The following is a 19,083-nucleotide window of genomic DNA, read 5'->3' as shown; positions in this document are numbered from 1 at the left end:
CTACTCTGACGTATAGCTGAGGGGGAGGGTGGCTGGACATTATACCTTTGTTGATAGCAAAGAGGTGGTGCAATGCATACAACACTGGGCATAAAAGATAAGTAAGATCTGAGTTCAAACTCAGGCTCTGACCCTAGCTGTGTGATGCTGGGCAAATCATTTAACCCATATTTGCTCCACTTTCTTCATTTGTAAAAAGAGAAAACACTGGAAAAAGAAATGGCAAACTTCTCCAGTATCTTTGCCAAGAAAACCTGAAGACCATAGTCCATTGAGTCATGAAGAGTCTGACACAACTGAATGACCTGATACCCATACTTATCCTATCCTTTTCACTGGAAGAAAAGAAACAATTGGAGGTATTAATAAAGACCAAGCTGGGTATACTGGCTCTGAATTTTTCTTGAATCCTCTGTCATTTAAATATCTGACCAAGATAAGCCATTAGAATAGCTAAGGAAGGTTCCCAAATCCTCTACATACCTTTCCCCCAGCATAAGCTTTGGGACAGGCCTAGAGGATAGAAAAGGGATGGAAAGTTTGGGAGTCACAGGGTCTATGGTCAAAAATTTCCCAGGAGGTTATACTTGATAGTATAAATGACTTCATGACAGTCACATAACCCCATTGGACTTCAGTTTCCTCCTCTGCAAAGCAAAGAGATTAGAATGAAGACCATTAATTTTACTTTCAGTTGTATACACTATGACCCTGGGATCAAATTACAGCCTACCCTGCTATCAGAGGACATACCTGTGGAAGCTCCATTTAGATGCACACTCTGGCTCATGTCTTTCAGCTCAGTATCTGTCCTCAGAGCTCCCAGTCCCATCATAAGTCCTTCACACCCACCTGAGCATATGGCACCAGCATCCTCCTCATGCTTACAATCATTCTGCCCCCAGGGCCTTACTGGGCAGTCCCACAGAAAGGACCACCTCCCTCTGCATTGCACATTATCCAACCAGATGGTCCCATTTCCTGGGCCAAATGCAGGCCATTCCAGGGCAGCCAGAGCAGAACCACAACCCAGCTGCTGACAGACTGCATTAGCATCTGCTAGGTCCCAGAAGTTATCACACACACTCCCCCTGGAGCCATCATGCCAGATCTCCATATATCCAGAGCATGAGGTCTCTCCTTCCCTGAATTAGAGTTTGTCTTTGGAAAGGAAACAGAATTCCTTGTTACACTCCCAGCTTGGAAATGAGTATCCTCTAAGAGCTTCAGGTAGAGAGAGAGAAGAATTGAGTTATCTGTGCAGGGATAAGAGGCTGGGCAGTCAACGATCTTTCTTCATGCAGAGAGAAGACATTGAGAAAAGACTGGGTAAATGATAATGCTAAAAAATATCATTTGTTGGTTAGGTCTTGCTGTTTCAGGGCAAGATTCCCAAAGATCCCTTCATTTACTCCCAAAATATAGAATAGCACCATCTTCATCTTTGTCATGTTCAATACTTTATTGAATTCATACTATGAGGTATCAACTGAATAAAAATACATACATACATATACATACCTACCTATATATGAATATATATATGGGGGGGTATGTGCATATCTATATCTATATCTATATCTATCTATCTCTCTATCTCTCTATCTATCTATCTATCTATCTATCTATCTATCTATCTATATATGTTATTTATTTGGAGTCAGTCAAAAGACTGCACCCAAGAACCTAGAAGACCACTATTTTATGAAGAACTCATACAGGGCATGCAGTCACATGGTGGTCAGAAGAAGCTACTCTCAGACACTCAAGATTTCTTTCAAAAACTTTAGAGTCAATTGTGTGATATGGGAGATATTCGCACAGGACCACTTAGCATAGCATGCCCACATCACAGAATGTGCTGCTCTCTATGAGCAGAACAGAATTGAAACCACTCAAAGGAAACACAGAGTATCCACCCCAAATATTCACAAAGACTATTTGTGCCCGACCTGTAGTAGAGCAATCTGAGCTTGTATTGGTCTGATAACTCACAGCCAGTCACACATTGAAACTTGACTCTGGCATGGTGATGTCATTTTGGTCCTCTTCTGGAATGAGGGACAACAATCATATATGAAATACAAAATGCTTGCCTTTAGAGAGTTCAGAGTGTAATTAGAGAGGAGGGACATGAACATAAAGTGGAGATTCTAGAAGGAAATTGATCAAAGAAGCCTGTGGAGAGAGTGAAGAAGTCTGAGACAACATGAGGCTGCCTGCTAGATGAAGCAATGCTGGACAAAAGATGCAGAGAGAGTGAACAGCTGGGGATGAATAGGGATGTCCACCTTTTGGCAAAAGGAGGGAAAGAATAAAAACAGGTCATACTATCAAGAAGTTTTAATGACTATAGGATGGTAGGGAAAATGAATTTTGGTCAGATCTCATCAAATTTCTTAGAGAAGTAGGTGGCTCAGTTGTCTGCTCTAAATGGGCAGTTGAGGGTTAAAAGAGAGCAAAAAGTCAAAGTGAACAAGTCAATAACCATTTTTTAAGCAACTATTATGTGCCTGTCCTGCATTAAGCCATGGTGATACAAAGGAAGGCAGATCAAAGTCTATTTGGAGGAGACAATGTGTTAATAGCTTTGTGCAAACATGATGTATACAGGAGAAATTGGAGAAAATTAATAGAGGGACAACACTAGCATTAAGGTGGATAATAATTCCCTTCATGTGGAAGGTAAGACTTTAAGTCAGACCTGAATGAAGCCACTAGGTGGTACAGAGGGATAGAAGACTGGGCCTAGAATTAAGAAAAACTCATCTTCTTGAGGTCAAATCTGGTCTCAGATACTTACTAGTTATGTGACCCTGGGTAAGTCATTTAACCCTGTTTACCTCAGTTTCCTCATCTGTAAAATGAACTGGAGAAAAAATTGGTAAAAACACTGACAAGAAAACCCCAAATGGGCCACAAAGAGTTGGACGTGACTGAAATGACTGAACAACAGCAACACCAACTAAAGCCAGGGAAGGCAAGAAATGGAGACAAGAAAGGAGAGAATTATAGACATTTGGAGAACCAGTGAAAATGCACAATCAGAAGATGGAATGTCTTGTTAAAAGAACAGTGGAGATTAATGTCACTGAACTGAAGAGTATATAAGGCTAGAAAGGTAGGAGGGGTCCAGAATGGAAAGAGCTTAGGATAAGAGGATTTGGAATTGGATCCTAGAAGTAACAAGGAGCCACAAAAGTCATTGTTTGAGATGGGGAGGAGATACAGTCAGACTTGTGCTTTAGGAGGATGAATGTAGCTGCTGAGTGAAGGATGGATTTAAAGAAAGAGAGTCAGAGAGACCAACTGGAAGGCTCTCCTAAGTTTCCAGAGTGGCTTGGATCAGTGTGGCAGCAGTGTCAGAAAGAAGAAGGGGGTGTGTTTGAGAGATGGTACAAAAGGAGCATCAACAGCACTTGACAACTGATTGTATATGACGGGGCAAAAGAGAGAGAAGAGTTGAAGATGATGCTTAGGACTAGGTGACGAGGACCATGATTGTTTTCCTCCACAGTACTAGGGAAGTTACAAAGACGAAAAGTTTAGGGAGAAATAAGTTCAGCTTTGGACATACTAAATTTAAGATGGCTACAGAACATCCTGTTCAAGATGTCCAATGGGAGATATGAGACTCAATGGCAGGTCAGAGCATAGGGTTAGATAGACAGATCTGAGAATCATCTGCACAGAGGTAATACTTATACTCAGAGAAGCTAATGAGGTCATCAAGTGAGATAATATTGAGCATGAAGAGAAGAGAGCCCAGGACATAACTTTGGGGGAACATCAATGATCAGTGGGGGTGACCTGAGGAGATTGAGGAGATGTCAGATAGGTAGGAGAAGGACCCAGCAATGTCATGAAATTATACAGAGAAGAGAATATCAAGGAGGATGTGGTGATAATGGCTGTACAGTATGGTTGTACAGAGGTTGTACAGTATAAGGATTCAGAAAAGTCAATTAGATTCAATGATTAAGGGATGATTGATTATTTTGGAAAGAGCTGTTTTGGGTAAATGGTGAAGCTTGAAGACAGATTGCACGGTTAAGAGGAGAGTCAGACAAAAGGAAGTGGAAGCATCTATAGTAGACAGCCTTCACAAGGATTTTATCTACCAAAGGGAGGGAAAATGTAGGATGATAACTAGCAAGAATGGCTGGATTAAATGAAAGTTATTTTAAAGATTGGGGAGAAAGGTATGTTTCTGTGTGTTTGGGTAGTAATTAGTAGGCAGGAATTGCTTTGATAAGAAAAAGGGTCATCTCCTTGTGTGAGATAGGGAGGAAGAAAGAGACAGTGACAAAAAGTATCCAAGTGATATGATGTGTAGATGGAAGAATAGGAAGCTCTTGATGAATGACTTCAATTTTTTCAGTGAAATATGAGACAAGGATGAGAAGGAAGGGGAAAGGAGCTAAGAGGAGGGATGAAAATGTTTTGAAAAGCTACTCTGGAGAGTGGAATAGCGAATTGATTAGGGAGGCATAAGACAATTCGCTTGCTCCAGTGAGGTCCCAGTTCAGATCATGTAACATATTTTGATGAACTCAGTCAGCATGTTTCATGATTTTCTGTAGTTTCATTCAGGATTTCTTGCGTGGGAGCAAAGGCAGCGTATGGTTGGAATACATTAGGACTGATGCTTGGAAGGGAGAGTTGGATGACAAGGCCCTCAGTAGAAGAGGGTAGACAGATAGAGGAACCAGATCACCAAGAAATCAAGAAGGAGAATTTAGCCAGTGCAAGGATGATGACCTTGGAAATAGCTGAGGAGTGGAGGTCATGATGAGGATGAAGACTAGAGTTAGGGGGTGGCAAGGCAGAGGGAGAGGTACAATGGCCATCAATTATGATCAGATAAAGGAATTCAGAGTTCACAGACATACAAGTGCAACTGTTGTAGGTGATAGCAAGATCAAGAGTATGACCATCTTTTGGTGTCTCTGAGTTGGATGTAGGTCTGTGGAAATGAATAGGGTAAAAAATGGGGAGTTTAAGGAGTTGGAAGGAATATTTAATCTCCTGCTATGAGGACAGAAATTGTGGACGAAAGAAAGGCTGACTCAAAACTTCACATCAAGGTTTCAGCCAGCTAAAATAAAAAAATCTGAGGTCTTGTCACATAATGACTGCCAACCTAGGTCTCTTCCACAGTTAACTTGCATATATCCAAATGAATTTGGCTCTAGATCTTGTCCACAGATTGCATCCACTTGAACTAGAAAAATAATCCCATTGAAAAGGAGTCAAACAGAAGAGACAGATGTAGTTACTTTCACATGTGATAAGGGCTTTCTTTCCCTGGTGGTAAGAATTCTGGTCCTAAGGTTGAGAAGGACAGTGCCAGAGGAAGGATTCTTGACCTTGGCAGTTGATTCTGTCTATCCACTGGGTCTGCAAACTTTTTGGGGGGCCAGACAGTGTTTCCATATGCCCCTTGGCACCACAACTCAGGTGTCTGCAAATGACTGATAACAGTATTGTAGTACACGGAATTGGAGTAAACACTACCACTATGTTCCATTGTAGAAAACCTCTAGCCACTCTGAGCACTTATGGTCCTCACTCACCAATCTGAGATCTAGTGATTCTGTAAATGGAGAGGAAGATATGGCACAATCAGAGGGGACATTTGTTCCCATATTCTCTGGGTCTCTTCCCTCTGGAAATTGCATTAGCTTGTCTGGCTTTGCTGGGGAGTCTCCTCTGGATAGATACAGATCCTAGATCTTCTTTGTCCGAAATTATGTGCTTCATATTTCTGAGCATTTCTCTCTCTTTTATCTCCCCATTGATAAAGACAAGAATGTCTTTACTGTGATTTCACTATGCAGTTTCAAAATCAGTATGTATCTATGAACCACCAAAGTAAAGCAAATTAGCAGACACTTATTACATATCTATTCTGTGAATAGCACTCTACTAGGAAATGAAGGTATAAGGAATATACACACACATACACATGTGCACACACATGCACACATACATATGTATGTAAGTATGTACATATATGCATATAAACAAACATGCACGTATCTTCATAAAGGAGGAGATCCACCTATACAATTGTAGGAGATGAATAAAATCACCCTTCAGATAAGAGGCCTTTTCCAGAAACCTAACTCTAGGAAGGACTCTGGTTGGGATAGGAATTCCTTCTTCCTGCCTGAATCAGCTCCTTCTCCCTCATATGTCTAAACCTAACCTCCTCAGGGCTCCCATAAGGCCCTCATTGTTAGTTAGTTAGTTAGTTAGTTAGTTAGTTAGTTAGTTAATGTGGAATAGATCTGAGCAGAGGACTCCCATATCCTCTTTGTGTCTGCAGTCATGCTGATCTCAGTGGAGGGAAGGGCACTCCCCTAGGTGGCATTCATTTTCAGACCAGCTAAGTTCATCCAGCTAGATGGGCCCTGATTCTTCTCCAAAGTGAGCAGAGACCATTGCTTTGAGGGTCACTCCACAGCCTACCTGTCTGTACACCACATGGGTGTCAGTCAGATCCCAAGATTCATCACAGATGGTCCCCCAGGTACTACTGTATTCTTCCAGAGCAGGGATGTCTTCCATTCAACAGACGAAGCTGTCCAGTTTCTACAGGGAGAATTGCCCGTTAATTAATTAATCTACAAATTAATTGCCCATTTTCCCCAGGAAAGAGGAGGGTTTCATCAGATTGTCCAGTTTCTTTCTTACCTGAAAACAAGACAGATGCCTTTTCCTGGTCAGACATTGCGTTGCTGAATGTGAGGGGTTGTATGTGGTTTCCTGCAAAAAGCACACACAGCTCAAACCCAGGGTTGGAAGGTTTAAGCCAGGAGGGGATAAGTAACATAAATATGTACTTTGAGGAAAGGCACTGGATGAGAGAAGGAAATGCTCAGCAAAGTGAAGAGAAGCCAGGTTGTGAGGCAGGGACAAAGGGATTTCCCAGTTGAAGAAGGCATGCTTTGTCTCCACCAAGTCAAACAGAATTGTTCTCATTGACAGTTCCATTGTTCCACTCCCACACCTCCCACCATACATACCCTCCATATACAGAGTGCTCTAAAGCGTCTATGACCTTCTAGAAGGAAGAATTTCTGAGAAAAGCATTATAGTACTTCTGGATTATCATTCTTCCTCAGGCTTTGCACACTCTCTGCTAGGTCTACTGCCTATGAACTGTGTAGGATAACTTGCACCTACCATATTTCTGCCACCAGCCTATGTCTAAACATTAGAGCAGGAGTATTTTTACTAGGAGTACATGAATTTGTTTTATAATATGTTGATAAAAACTATTTAGGGTGGGGGGAATTGAGGCAAGGAGGGAGAAAATATCAAGCTAAAATTTTTAAAATTAATATTAAAAATTACATTCATGCATAATTAGGAAAAATAAAAATATTAGTTTTAAAAATAAATGAAATGTATTGATAACTATATTTCAATGTAATTGGTCTCTTATTAGTATACTGAGAGTTCATTTGTAGCAAGGGCCTATGTGTAGAGAGGTCTCTGTGTAGTGAGGTCTTATGGGGACAAAGAGCTGTCCCTCTCACATGTGACTTAGGGCTGTCATGGTTTTGCTCAAAGGGAGGAGGAACAGACATCTCTAGCCCTCTTTCTTCTTCCCATCTTGTTGTAGTCCAGTCATTTCAGTTATGTCCAACTCTTCATGACCCTATTTGGAGTTTTTATGGCAAAGATACTGGAGTGGTTTGTCATTTCCTTCTCCAGACCATTTTACAGATAAGGAAATTGAAGCAAGTAGGGTTAAGTGACTTGCCCAGGGACATGCAACTAGTAATTGTCTGAGTTCAAATTTGAATTCATGTCATCCTCCTGGTCCTGCAATCTTTCCACTATACCACCTAGGTACCTCTCTCTGTAGCTTCTCCCTCTCTCCTTCTCCAAGGGAGACTTTGGTTCCTACCAGGAAGCAAAGCCAGAGGCTGGGGCCAGAGGCTGCTCTGCTCTTCTCAAAGAGAAAGGATACCAGGGTAGATTTTTTTAATCTATTCTCTTAAATATTGTTAGTCTAGAGGGTTCCTGATCTGCTTCAATGTAAGTTCTGATTCTTCTGATATTACATGTAACTAGGAAAATTATATTGTTCTGACATCAATTAGAGTGGAGATCAGTTAAAAACATTATTCTCAGAAAGAGACCTGAGGCTGTCCCAAAGGAGGCCATGGCCCAAAGAAAATCAAAAATATCTGCTCTGGAGGGACAGGTATCTCTTTTGGTCTAGTTAGATGTGAATTCCTTCTTTCTCTAGCTCAACAGAGAAAAGGTTGAAGTTTTCAAATAGTAGGCACCTATTAAGTACTAGTCGACTGATTTTCCTAAGGAACTGAGGAAAAAAGAAGACATAAAAGCAAAAATTCTCCACTTTTACACATCAGTAGATATGACTGCCAAGAGGATACTAGTGTAGCACAACTGTAAGGAGCATCCTCTCACTTAAACCTGTTTCTAAATTTCTCACCTTCCCTCTGGGACTTTTCCTACTGAGGCGACTAGAATAGCAAATGGTAGTGGAAATTGAATGAACCACATGGACTCCAACTTGTGATTCAGTTCATGGGTCCAGTCCAATTTCTATCTTATGAAAAAACTTTATGCAGTAATGGGAATTGGGAGAAAATATTACATCTTTTGTACCCAATTGTCCATGTTTGGCTACTGGACCACCTCTACCTGGCACTTAACTAAGCACCTAAGTTATGTTGACTAGAAACCGAGCCAGATCCAAAGACTGATGCAAGGAATTGTCTCACAAGCAACCAACATGCTTTATCTAAAAACTGGTCCAGTACTGTTCAATTGCTGTTTCCATATTCTTTTGATTGAATTCAGACATTTTGGGGGAGGGAGTGGGACACCTCTTTTTTCTGATTTCAGGGAATTGAACCTATTTCTTCTCCCTTTCCCAACTTGGAAAGCCCCTAATCTTTCCTCCAATTACAAATCTAACCTAATTTTCTATCCTTGTTAATTTGATTATTTGATTTTAATGCATGAAAATTTGTCTCTCCTCTATTCTTAGTGCCAAAGTTGCAAAAGGCCAGTAGTTCTGATTTGTTTAGCAATTGGCATGTTTTGCTTAATAAATTGATAAGATTTGGAATGTGAGCCTTTGTTTCTTCAGTCATTTCATCATTCGTATACTTCACTATTCCCTCAAATTTTCTCCACCCTCTCTGGCTGACCCACAGTGATCCAACAGATACCTTCTTTTCCTTGCAGAATCCTGCTCCTCTGACCCTTGATTTGATGCTTTGCTCTAGATCCTGACCTTTTTATACCTCTGCTGAGAAAATTTTACCCTAATTCAAGTCCTGCTACCTCTAACAAATATACAGAAAAGGTAAAGTTGTGTGATCTTTGACTCAAGGGTCTATTTGCATAAGAATCTCTTCATTAGGGGAAATTGGTTTCATGAGATGAAGTTAGTGAAAGCTGGAGAGAAGAGAGACCCTAGTCTTCTGGCTCAGGATATCTCTTTCTTTCTGACCAGGATCTCTCTTTCCTCCAACTTTCACCAACTCTGACCTTCATGAAATCAATTTCCATCAACAAGAAGATCTTTTACAAATGGCTCTTTGAGACAAGTGTTGCAATTTTGAAGGGAAAAAGTCCAGGAGTTTTATTTTAAAATAGTTGTAATATGGTCCATCCAATACCAAATAGTATCCCAGTATCTATGACCTTCTCTAATCTATTGTGTCTTTGCAGGGTGATCTTACCATCTTGCTCTGGGGAAACATTCTTCATGTGAATTTAAATAATTCCTAGTCCTTCCTGTTTAAGTTTGTTTATTCTTTGTCCTTCCTCCCAATATCCAGAGACAGTATATCTCTTTTCATTATTAGCTCCACACTTTAGCATAAGTCTACACTTTTCCCTAAAGTAGTCGAGGGATCACAGTACATCCCTACCTTTTCCATAGAAAAGTCATGAATGAGCAATGGCATATATAGAAAATATGTACAAATGCCATGCATGATTCCCAACAACATGGTTAGGACTCTTCATAATTGCTATCAGACAAAAGATGCCATAGCTCTCCTCTGGATACTTAAAAGGCCCCAGAATAGTCACAGAACAATTCTGTAAATAAGACTCAGTCCCTATGAAATAAAATGTGTCCCCTATGATCTGGACACTTCTTTTGCCAAAATGTGCATCTTCTGGAGGTTTCATGGCAACCTCACAGTGGAGCTGATGGCAGAGAATGTTGGCATTTGTCAAGTCCCAGTGGGAGTCGCAGAGAGTTCTCCAGGTCCCCAAAACTTGGATCTCCATTCTTCCTTCACATTGGGAGCTTCCATCCATCAGACGAAAGTCTGTGTACCCTGGGGAGAAGGAGCCAGGGCTTTCGGAAAGTCATTGTGACTTTCTAATCAAGTACAATGTGGGAGCAGGATAAAAGCATTGTGTAAGTTTACTTGAACAAATGACTCCATCATCCATGCTGTGACTGCATTTTCCCTGTGGAAATGGTACTGTGGGGCATAATGACAGAAGTGGTTCACTTTCATTACATTGGAATCTTTTGTCCCAGATGGGTCCATTTCCTCTTCCAAAGTGAGCTCTATTAGTGGAGGAAACTGCAGTTCCACACTCTAACTCAGCATTGATGACTTTGTCAGTAGAAAGAGTAAAATTTCAATCATAGATCCTGTTGCATGTTGTCCCTGAATTGACTTCAACCCTCCCATCACCGGGTCTGCAGCCAGTTTAACAGATTCTGAAAAGGCAAGAAAGAACTCTAGTGAGTCACAGTGATCTCCAAGATTTCCCCGAAGAGGAAAGAGACACAATTAATTATGTGAGACTCTGCTTTGCATATTCCCAAGGGAGAAGAAGCAGAGAAACTTTCCTTAACTGAGCACATGACAATTAATACCTTGGAAGCATGTTGATTGAATTGAACTTGAAATAAAACTGAAGATGCTTAATCCTTGTTCCTCTTTGGGAGAACATATCTGACAGATGTAGGCAAGTGCAATCCTGCTGCTCTTTTATTCAGAGGAGAGGCATATGGAAACAACAGAGGGGATGAATACCTCTCACTCGAGGAGGAAAATTGAACTCATATGATATTTCACCATTAGAGAAGTAGCCATCTCCTTTGCCCTAATGACCTGGTTATTCTAAATAAGTTTTATTTTCTTTTTAATTTTCTGGGGCTTTATTCATCCTTTTTCTTCCTTTTTTTCAGATAAGGGATGCTTAGAATAGCCCATGTTTCAGTTGGAGACCTTTATAAAGGATTTATGAGATATCCAAATCTGCAGTCTGTATTTCAAGTATGATTTCCATAATTTTCCTTGGTTAATTTCTTGCTACTTCTGGAATGTTTCAGAACTAGGACTGAGGTGCTAAGAAATAAGAACATATGACCTGTGAGATATTCCACCCAGTGTGCACTCGCCCCCTCCCTGCCTCCAGGTGCAGCACCACCTCCTCTCTCTGTTAAGGGTTTAAACCTGCCACTTCAGATTTGCCATGGATGATGATATTGCTGCTCTCCTTTTGACAATGGCTCTAGAATGTGCAAAGCTGACTTTGCAGGAGACAATGCCCCTTAGGCTGTTTTCCCCTCCATTGTTGGGTGCCCCAGACATCAGGGTGTGATAGTAGGTATGGGCCAGAAAGACAACTTCCTGGGGGATGAAGCCCAGAGCAAGAGAGGTATTCTGACCCTGAAATACCCCATTGAATATGGTATTGTCACCAAGTGGGATGACATAGAGACGATCATAGTTTCTACAATGAACTCTGTGTGGCCCCTGAAGAGCACCCTGTGCTACTCACAGAAGCTCCCCCACCCTGAACTCCAAAGCTAATAGAGAAAAGATGACTCAGATTAAGTTTGAGACCTTCAACACCCCAGCCATGTATTTTGCCATCCAGGCTGTGCTGTCCCTGTATGCCTCTGGTCATGCCACTGGTATTGTGGTAGACTCTGGTGATGGTGTGACCCACACTGTTCCCATCTATAAAGGTTATGCCCTTCCCCATGCTGTCTTCCATCTGGATCTGGCTGGTCATGATCTGATGGACTACCTCATGAAGATCCTGTCTGAGAGAGGGTACAGTTTCACTACCACAGCTGAGAGGGAAATCATGCGTGATATCAAAGAGAAGCTGTGTTACATCACCCTACACTTTGAGCAGGAGATGGCTACTGCTGCATCTAGCTGCTCTCTGGAAAAGAGCTGTGAGCTCCCTGATAGTCAGGTTATCACCATTGGCAACAAGAGATTCCAGTGTCCAGAAGCTTTCTTCTAGCCATCTTTCTTAAGTATGGAATCCTATGGAATCCATGAAACTACCTTCAACTTAATCATGAAGTGTGATGTTGACATCTGTAAGGATTTGTATGACAATACTGTATTGTCTAGAGGTACCACCATGTACCAAGGCATAACCAACAGAATGCCGAAGGTGATTACAGCCCTAGCTCCCAGCACAATGAAAATCAACATCATTGCCCCACCTGAGTACAAATACTCTGTCTGGATTGGAGGCTCCATTCCAGTGTCTCTTTCCACCTCCCAACAGATGTAGATCACCAAGCAGGAGTATGATGAATCTGAGCCCTCCATTGTCCACCACAAATGCTTCTAAAGGCACTGTTGGTGTTTCTTTGATTGTTTTTGGTTTTCATTTTTTTTTTTTTGTCAAAAGGGGGTGACATCATAATTGTCCAAAAAAAGAGATGAGATTGGCATGGCTGTGTTTGTTTTTTGGTTTTTTTTTGGCACTTGACTCAAAACTGGAATTGTGAAGGTGATGAGCAGTCTAAGTATATTGGAGGCAAATATACCCAAAGTTCTACAGTGCATCTTCAGAACTCTTATTGTACATTTGTTTTTTTATAATAGTCATTCCAAATATTGTATAATGCATTGTTACAGAGTTATGAACCTCCTTGAAGGCTGTCTTCTGTTAGAACAAAGGAGCTAAGTAACCAATCCAGATGGGGAGGTGCGCAGGGGCAAAGGTACTAGAATTGCTTTACATGTAAATTAACATAATCCTTTAAAAAAACTTTTTTTATCTTCTGCCTTAATATTTGTTCCTTTTTTAAAATTGTCAGTCATATTGAATTCCCCCCTAAGTCCCCTCCCTCTCCCCAACATAGATGTGAATGAAGACTTTACAGTCTCCCTGTGAGTTTTATGAGATTGGTGCCAGTACTTGGGGGAGGGGAGGAACTTCACCTGTACCCTGACTTAAGACCAGTTCAAATAAAAGTGCACACGTTAAAGAAAAAAAAAAGAAATAAGAACATTTAATGCACACTCCTATAACACTAGAAATTTTATTTCTTTTCACTAAACTCTCCTATATATGCTGACATTCCTCACCTCTCCTGTTCTAATTCAGTAGGTTACTTAGTATTTAATTAATATAAATAATGTAGTGTAAACTCTAGGGCAAACTCTTTAGCATTTTTTTTCCAACACAAAACAGGGAAGAATGGTAGCTCTGTGGCCCACCCCCACTTAAAAATGTCTAGTAATTAAAATTGCTTGCATTTATTTAGTCTTGTATGCTTGTAAAACGCTTCAAATATAGTATTTCATTAGTCCTTAATTTAATTATTTCTTTAAATTTAGTCTTCTTAATCTATTTTATCAATGACAAAACCAAAGAAGGAAAGAAACTTGCTCTCTTTCTGCGTGTCTCTGTTGCTGTCTCTGCATCTTTCTCAACTGGCCACATTGTTCGAATGCCAAATACATGCTTTCCAGAAAGACTATTTTATGGAGAACTCACACAGGTAAGTGATCACATGGTGATCAGAAGAAGGAGTGCAAGAACATTCTCAAGATCTCTCTCAAAAACTTTGGAATTGATTTGTGACATGGGAGACACTATCCAGACTGCCCAGCATGACTGTTTCAGCAAGCACCCCAACATACACAGGAGGGTCTGTTGTACAGGCTCTTAGATGTGCATTTCTAAAAGGAAAGGAATTTTTGAGGAGTCAGCAATACCTTTAATCAAGCACATATATATCATTCACTTAATTCGGGGGGAAAAGTCAATAACCAGAACTTCAGAGAAAATACAGAGAAATAAAGATCAGTAGACCAAAGTTTCCAGCTGCCTGACCATAAACAATACACATATCACATATCAACAGACAGATTCAACTGTCTGACCATACATACATACTTACCAGAGAGAAGCACCAACATCTGGGTTTTCAAAGCTGGGGTGGCTGCTTAGCAGCTTCTCAGAGTCTCATCTGGCACACAAACCTTCTTCCAAAAAATAAGCCTCATATTTAGAGTATTTGTACATTTTTTTAGAGCCAGAGGGCATTACAACCCATGAGACCCAGTGCATTAGAAAGTAACAAAAAGGGTGTGCCTCTTCTAATGTTTCTTTAATGGACAGGCCCATTAAAGGAGGGAAAGATCTTTAACTCTTTGATTAATATTATAATGATATGCCCAAATCGGAGAAGGTGCTGCACTCTATTAAACAGCTCAAAGGAAATGCTGGGTGGGCAAATTTAGAGTATCTACCTCAAACGTTCACAAGGACTATTTGTGCCCTACCTGTGGTAGAGGATTTTGAGCTCTTTTTGGTCTGATCAGCTACAGGTGGATACACTGAAACTTCACTTTAGCATAATGATGTCATTTCATGTGAAGAACAAAGGACAACAACCAACCAATGTCTCTCTGTCTCTTTCTCTGTCTCTGTCATTATTTCTCTTTGTCTATTTCTTCTGTGAAGTCCAGATTTTGCCAAGGGGCCATATTTGAGTACCAAGAGGGCCATATGTGGCCTCAAAGCCGCAGGTTCCCCATCTCTGAAACATCCCTTTCTAAAAGCTGACCAAATATGACTAACTAACTGGTAACAACTTTTAATCACTGGGGAAGTGCAAGTACACTGTGACAGACTACTGAGCTATATTAGATAGTCAGGTGGCATCTATCAAGTACTTATGATGTAACTGGTGGCAACTCCACAACCCCTCAGAGCTCCCTAAAACCTTCAAAGGACAAGTAAGCATCTGCCCTTTGAGGCTTGCCAGTAGGAGCTGAGAGAATGCACTCCAGAGCATGGGCTACAAATGAAAAGGCATAATTTTGTTTATTACAACTTATACAAATCCAGAGAACATAGTGAGGAAACATAGCACTCCTCATTTAAACAAAAATTTCCAATAGCATAAGCAGTTGTTTTTTTTTTCTTAGTTTCTGAGATGATCAATGAAATCCTGGGGCAATGTACTGACTTGTGTGGGAATTGTATTTAAGTGACAAAGCCACCAAAGTCATAAACTGCATCCTGGGTCATTTGTCTTGACTTTTGTCTTGCCACTGGACTTGGGAGATTCTGGAAAAAAAGACTGATGACTTTGTGTAACTCTGCCTCTCTTCAATCCAATCCAATTTCCATTCCCTTCTTCTCCCTGGTGGGTTTGAAAGAAAAGCTTCCCCAGTGGTAGGGGCAAAGGAATGACTAGAGAGAAAGCCAACGTTGACAGTGAGGAAAGGGGTAGAGAAGAAGAAGAACCTGGGGAAACAATGGTGTTGCCCATTGTGAGGGTGGGGGCCAGATAGAAGGGTGAACAAGGCTTCTCTTCAGCAGCACAGAAACAACTATTCTCAACAACTACTAAACATACATAATGTATACACTACAATACCTCACTGCAGAAGAAAACACCTCTTAAGTTCTATATGACTGTCTGTAAGTGCAAGGTTCTAATGACTTGCCATATATTATAATTAACATTCTTCTGTATCATGGAAAGAGAATGAATTGCATCTATGAGCACAGAATACATGATTTTGATGTGCTTATTGAAAGAATAATATGTAAGAATGGACCATATCTCATAAAGCAAAGAATTAAATACAAAGGGGAAATTGGGAGACAGGTGATAGGACAGGGTTTGGAACAGGCAAGGAAGAAGAAGAGCTGTGGTATGAGTTAATCTGTAGAAATATTTTCAGTTTAAATTATAGCCAGTGTGACATTAAAAAAAATTCAAGAGACATAGTTACTGGGTAACTAATCATTTTATTAATCATGCTATCATATTATCATGAGAAGGGGTTGGTGAGACTCTAGATTACCAAAGAACCCTTATGGAATCCACTCAGTGCTTATATTAACTTGGAAGAGTTTCTGTTCCTGAGATGTTTCTGATGGGTTAACAAGTACTGAAAGAACAATTAATATTTTAAAGAGGAGTGGACCTATTCTTTTTATTAAATTTTTTTAGTTTATTTATTTAAGTTTTCAACATCATTTCCACAAAATTTTGGATTCCAAATTTTCTCCCCATTTCTCCCCTGCCCCACCCCAAAACGCTGAACATTCTAATTACCCCTGTCACCGATCCACCCTCCCTTCTAACATCCCTCCCTTGCCTTATCCTCATCTTCTCTTTTGTCCTGTAGGGCATGATAAATTTCTATACCCCATTACCTGTATTTCTTATTTCCTAGTTGCAAGAACAATACTCAACAGCTGTTCCTAAAACTTTGAGTTTCAGCTTCTCTTCATCCCTCCCTCCCCACCCATTTCCTTTGGAAGGCAAGCAATTCAATATAGGCCATATCTGTGAAGTTTTGTAAATGACTTCTATAATAGTCATGTTGTGTAAGACTAACTATATTTCCCTCCATCTTATCGTGCCCCCCATTTCTTCTATTCTCTCTTCTGATCCTGTCCCTCCCCAAGAGTGTTGACTTCAAATTGCTCCCTCCTCCCACTGCCCTCCCTTCCATCAGCCTCCCCCACCCTGCTTATCCCCTTCTCCCCACTTTCCCGTATTGTAAGATAGGTTTTCATACCAAAATGAGTGTGCATTTTGTTCCTTCTTTTAGTCGAATTTGACAAGAGCAAGCTTTACATTTTTCTCTCACCTCCCCACTTTTTCCCTCACCTGAAAAGTCTTTTACTTGCCTCTTTTATGAGAGATAATTTGCCCCATTCCATTTCTCCCTTTCTCCTCCCAATATATTTCTCTCTCACCGATTAATTTCATTTTTTTAGATATGATCCCATCCTATTCTATTCACCCTGTACTCTCTCTCTCTCCCTCCCTCCCTCCCTCCCTCCGTGTGTGTGTGTGTGTGTGTGTGTGTGTGTGTGTGTGTGTGTGTAATCCCACCAACTACCCAGATACTGAAAAAAGTTTCAAGAGTTATAAATATTGTCTTTCCATTTAGGAATGTAAATAGTTCAACTTTACTAAGTCCCTTATGATTTCTCTTTGTTGTTTACCTTTTCATGCTTCTTGTGATTTTTGTATTTGAAAATCAAAGTTTCGTTTCAGCTCTGGTCCTTTCATCAAGAATACTTGAAAGTCTTCTATTTCATTGAAAGACCATTTTTTCCCCCTGAAACATTATACTTAGTTTTGCTAGATAGGTAATTCTTGGTTTTAGTCCTAGTTCCTTTGACTTCTGGAATATCATATTCCAAGTCTTTGGATCCCTTAATGTAGAAGCTGATAGATCTTGTGTTATCCTGATTGTAGTTCCACAATACTTGAATTGTTTCTTTCCAGCTGCTTGCAATATTTTCTCCTTGACCTGGGAACTCTGAAATTTGGCCACAATGTTCTGAGGAGTTTCTGCTTTTGTATCTCTTTCAGGAAGTGATTGGTGGATTCTTTCAATATTTATTTTTGCTTCCTGGTTCTAGAATATCAAGGCAGTTTCCTTGATAATTTCATGAAAGATGATGTCTAGACTCTTTTATTGATCATGGCTTTCAGGTAGTCCCATAATTTTTAAATTGTCTCTCCTGGATGTATTTTCCAGGTCAGTTGTTTTTCCAATGAGATATTTCACATTATCTTTCATTTCTTCATTCTTTTGGTTTTGTTTTGTGATTTCTTGGATTCTCATAAAGTCATTAGCCTCCATCTGTTCTATTCTAATTTTTAAAAAACTGTTTTCTTCAGTGAACTTTTGAACCTCCTTTTCCATTTGGCTAATTCTGCTTTTTAAAGCATTCTTCTCCTCATTGGCTTTTTGAACCTTTTTTTGCCAATTGAGTTAGCCTATTTTTAAAGGTATTATTTTCTTCAGCATTTTTTTGGGTCTCCTTTAGCAAGGTGTTGACCTGCTTTTCATGCTTTTCTTGCATCTCTCTCATTTCTCTTCCCAGTTTTTCCTCCACCTCTCTTACTTGATTTTCAAAATCCTTTTGAGCTCTCCCATGGCCTGAGACCATTGAATATTTATTTCGGACTTTTGGGATACAGAAGCCTTGACTTTTATGTCTTTCCCTGATAGTAAGTATTGCTCTTCCTCATCCAAAAGGATGGAAGAAGATAGGAGAAAAAGTAACCTTCTATAGTCTTATTTTTTTTCCCTTTTTTGGGCATTTTCCCAACCAGTTACTTGACTTTTGGGTCCTTTGTCAAGAGTAGGATACACTCTGTGAATCTGTAAGGTCTCAGTTCTTCCAAGGTGGCACAATCAAGCTTGTACACTGGTCTGGGTGCAGGTATAGATTTTTGCACCCAGAATCTTAACAGTTACCTCTCTACAGCCACCTGTTCTCCAGTTCCGTCAAGCCAGCACTGGGGGCTGATTTTCAGATAAACTGAATGGGCAGGGCTGCCATTCAGTGTGAGATAAAAATCAGTTCTCTCAGGGCCTCTACATAGGGCTGAGGTAACATGCAGCTCCTCAGTGCCCCCAGGGGTTTTTATGCTCCAACAATGGATACAGGCTGCTGTAGAGGCTGCTGTGGGAACTGCTGCTGTCTGCCCAATGTGGCCTCTACAGGCTGCTGCCTGAGGCCAGAGCTATGGGAAGGCCCTTCTCCCCTCCCTGACAGCTGAAAAAACCCTGTCACTGACCTTTGGTGCCTGTGGGTTGAGGCATCTGCAGAGCACTGCTGCTGGGACTGGAGATTCACTGCTACTGCGACTGGAGATTCTGCCTCCCCACCCCCCCCACCCCGAGTGAACTTATTCTTTTTTTTTTTTTAGATTTCTTTTTTTTATTATTATTTTTTAATGTTTAACAATCACTGCCATACAATTGAGATTTTATCCCCCCCACACCTACCCCCCACTATCCCCCT

The 19,083-nt window shown here is 40.5% G+C and overlaps 1 pseudogene; it reads left to right on the top strand.

The window, feature by feature from the left end:
- The first annotated feature begins 10,403 nt into the window (after positions 1-10,403).
- On the top strand, positions 10,404-12,567 carry LOC140522745 (actin, cytoplasmic 2-like; annotated as a pseudogene).
- Positions 12,568-19,083: the final 6,516 nt, after the last annotated feature.

Source organism: Notamacropus eugenii, chromosome 2 (assembly GCF_028372415.1).
Source record: "Notamacropus eugenii isolate mMacEug1 chromosome 2, mMacEug1.pri_v2, whole genome shotgun sequence".
NCBI classification, from domain to species: domain Eukaryota; kingdom Metazoa; phylum Chordata; class Mammalia; order Diprotodontia; family Macropodidae; genus Notamacropus; species Notamacropus eugenii.
The sequence above is the reverse complement of the archived record's forward strand: the minus strand, read 5'-3'. Positions and strand labels throughout refer to the sequence as shown.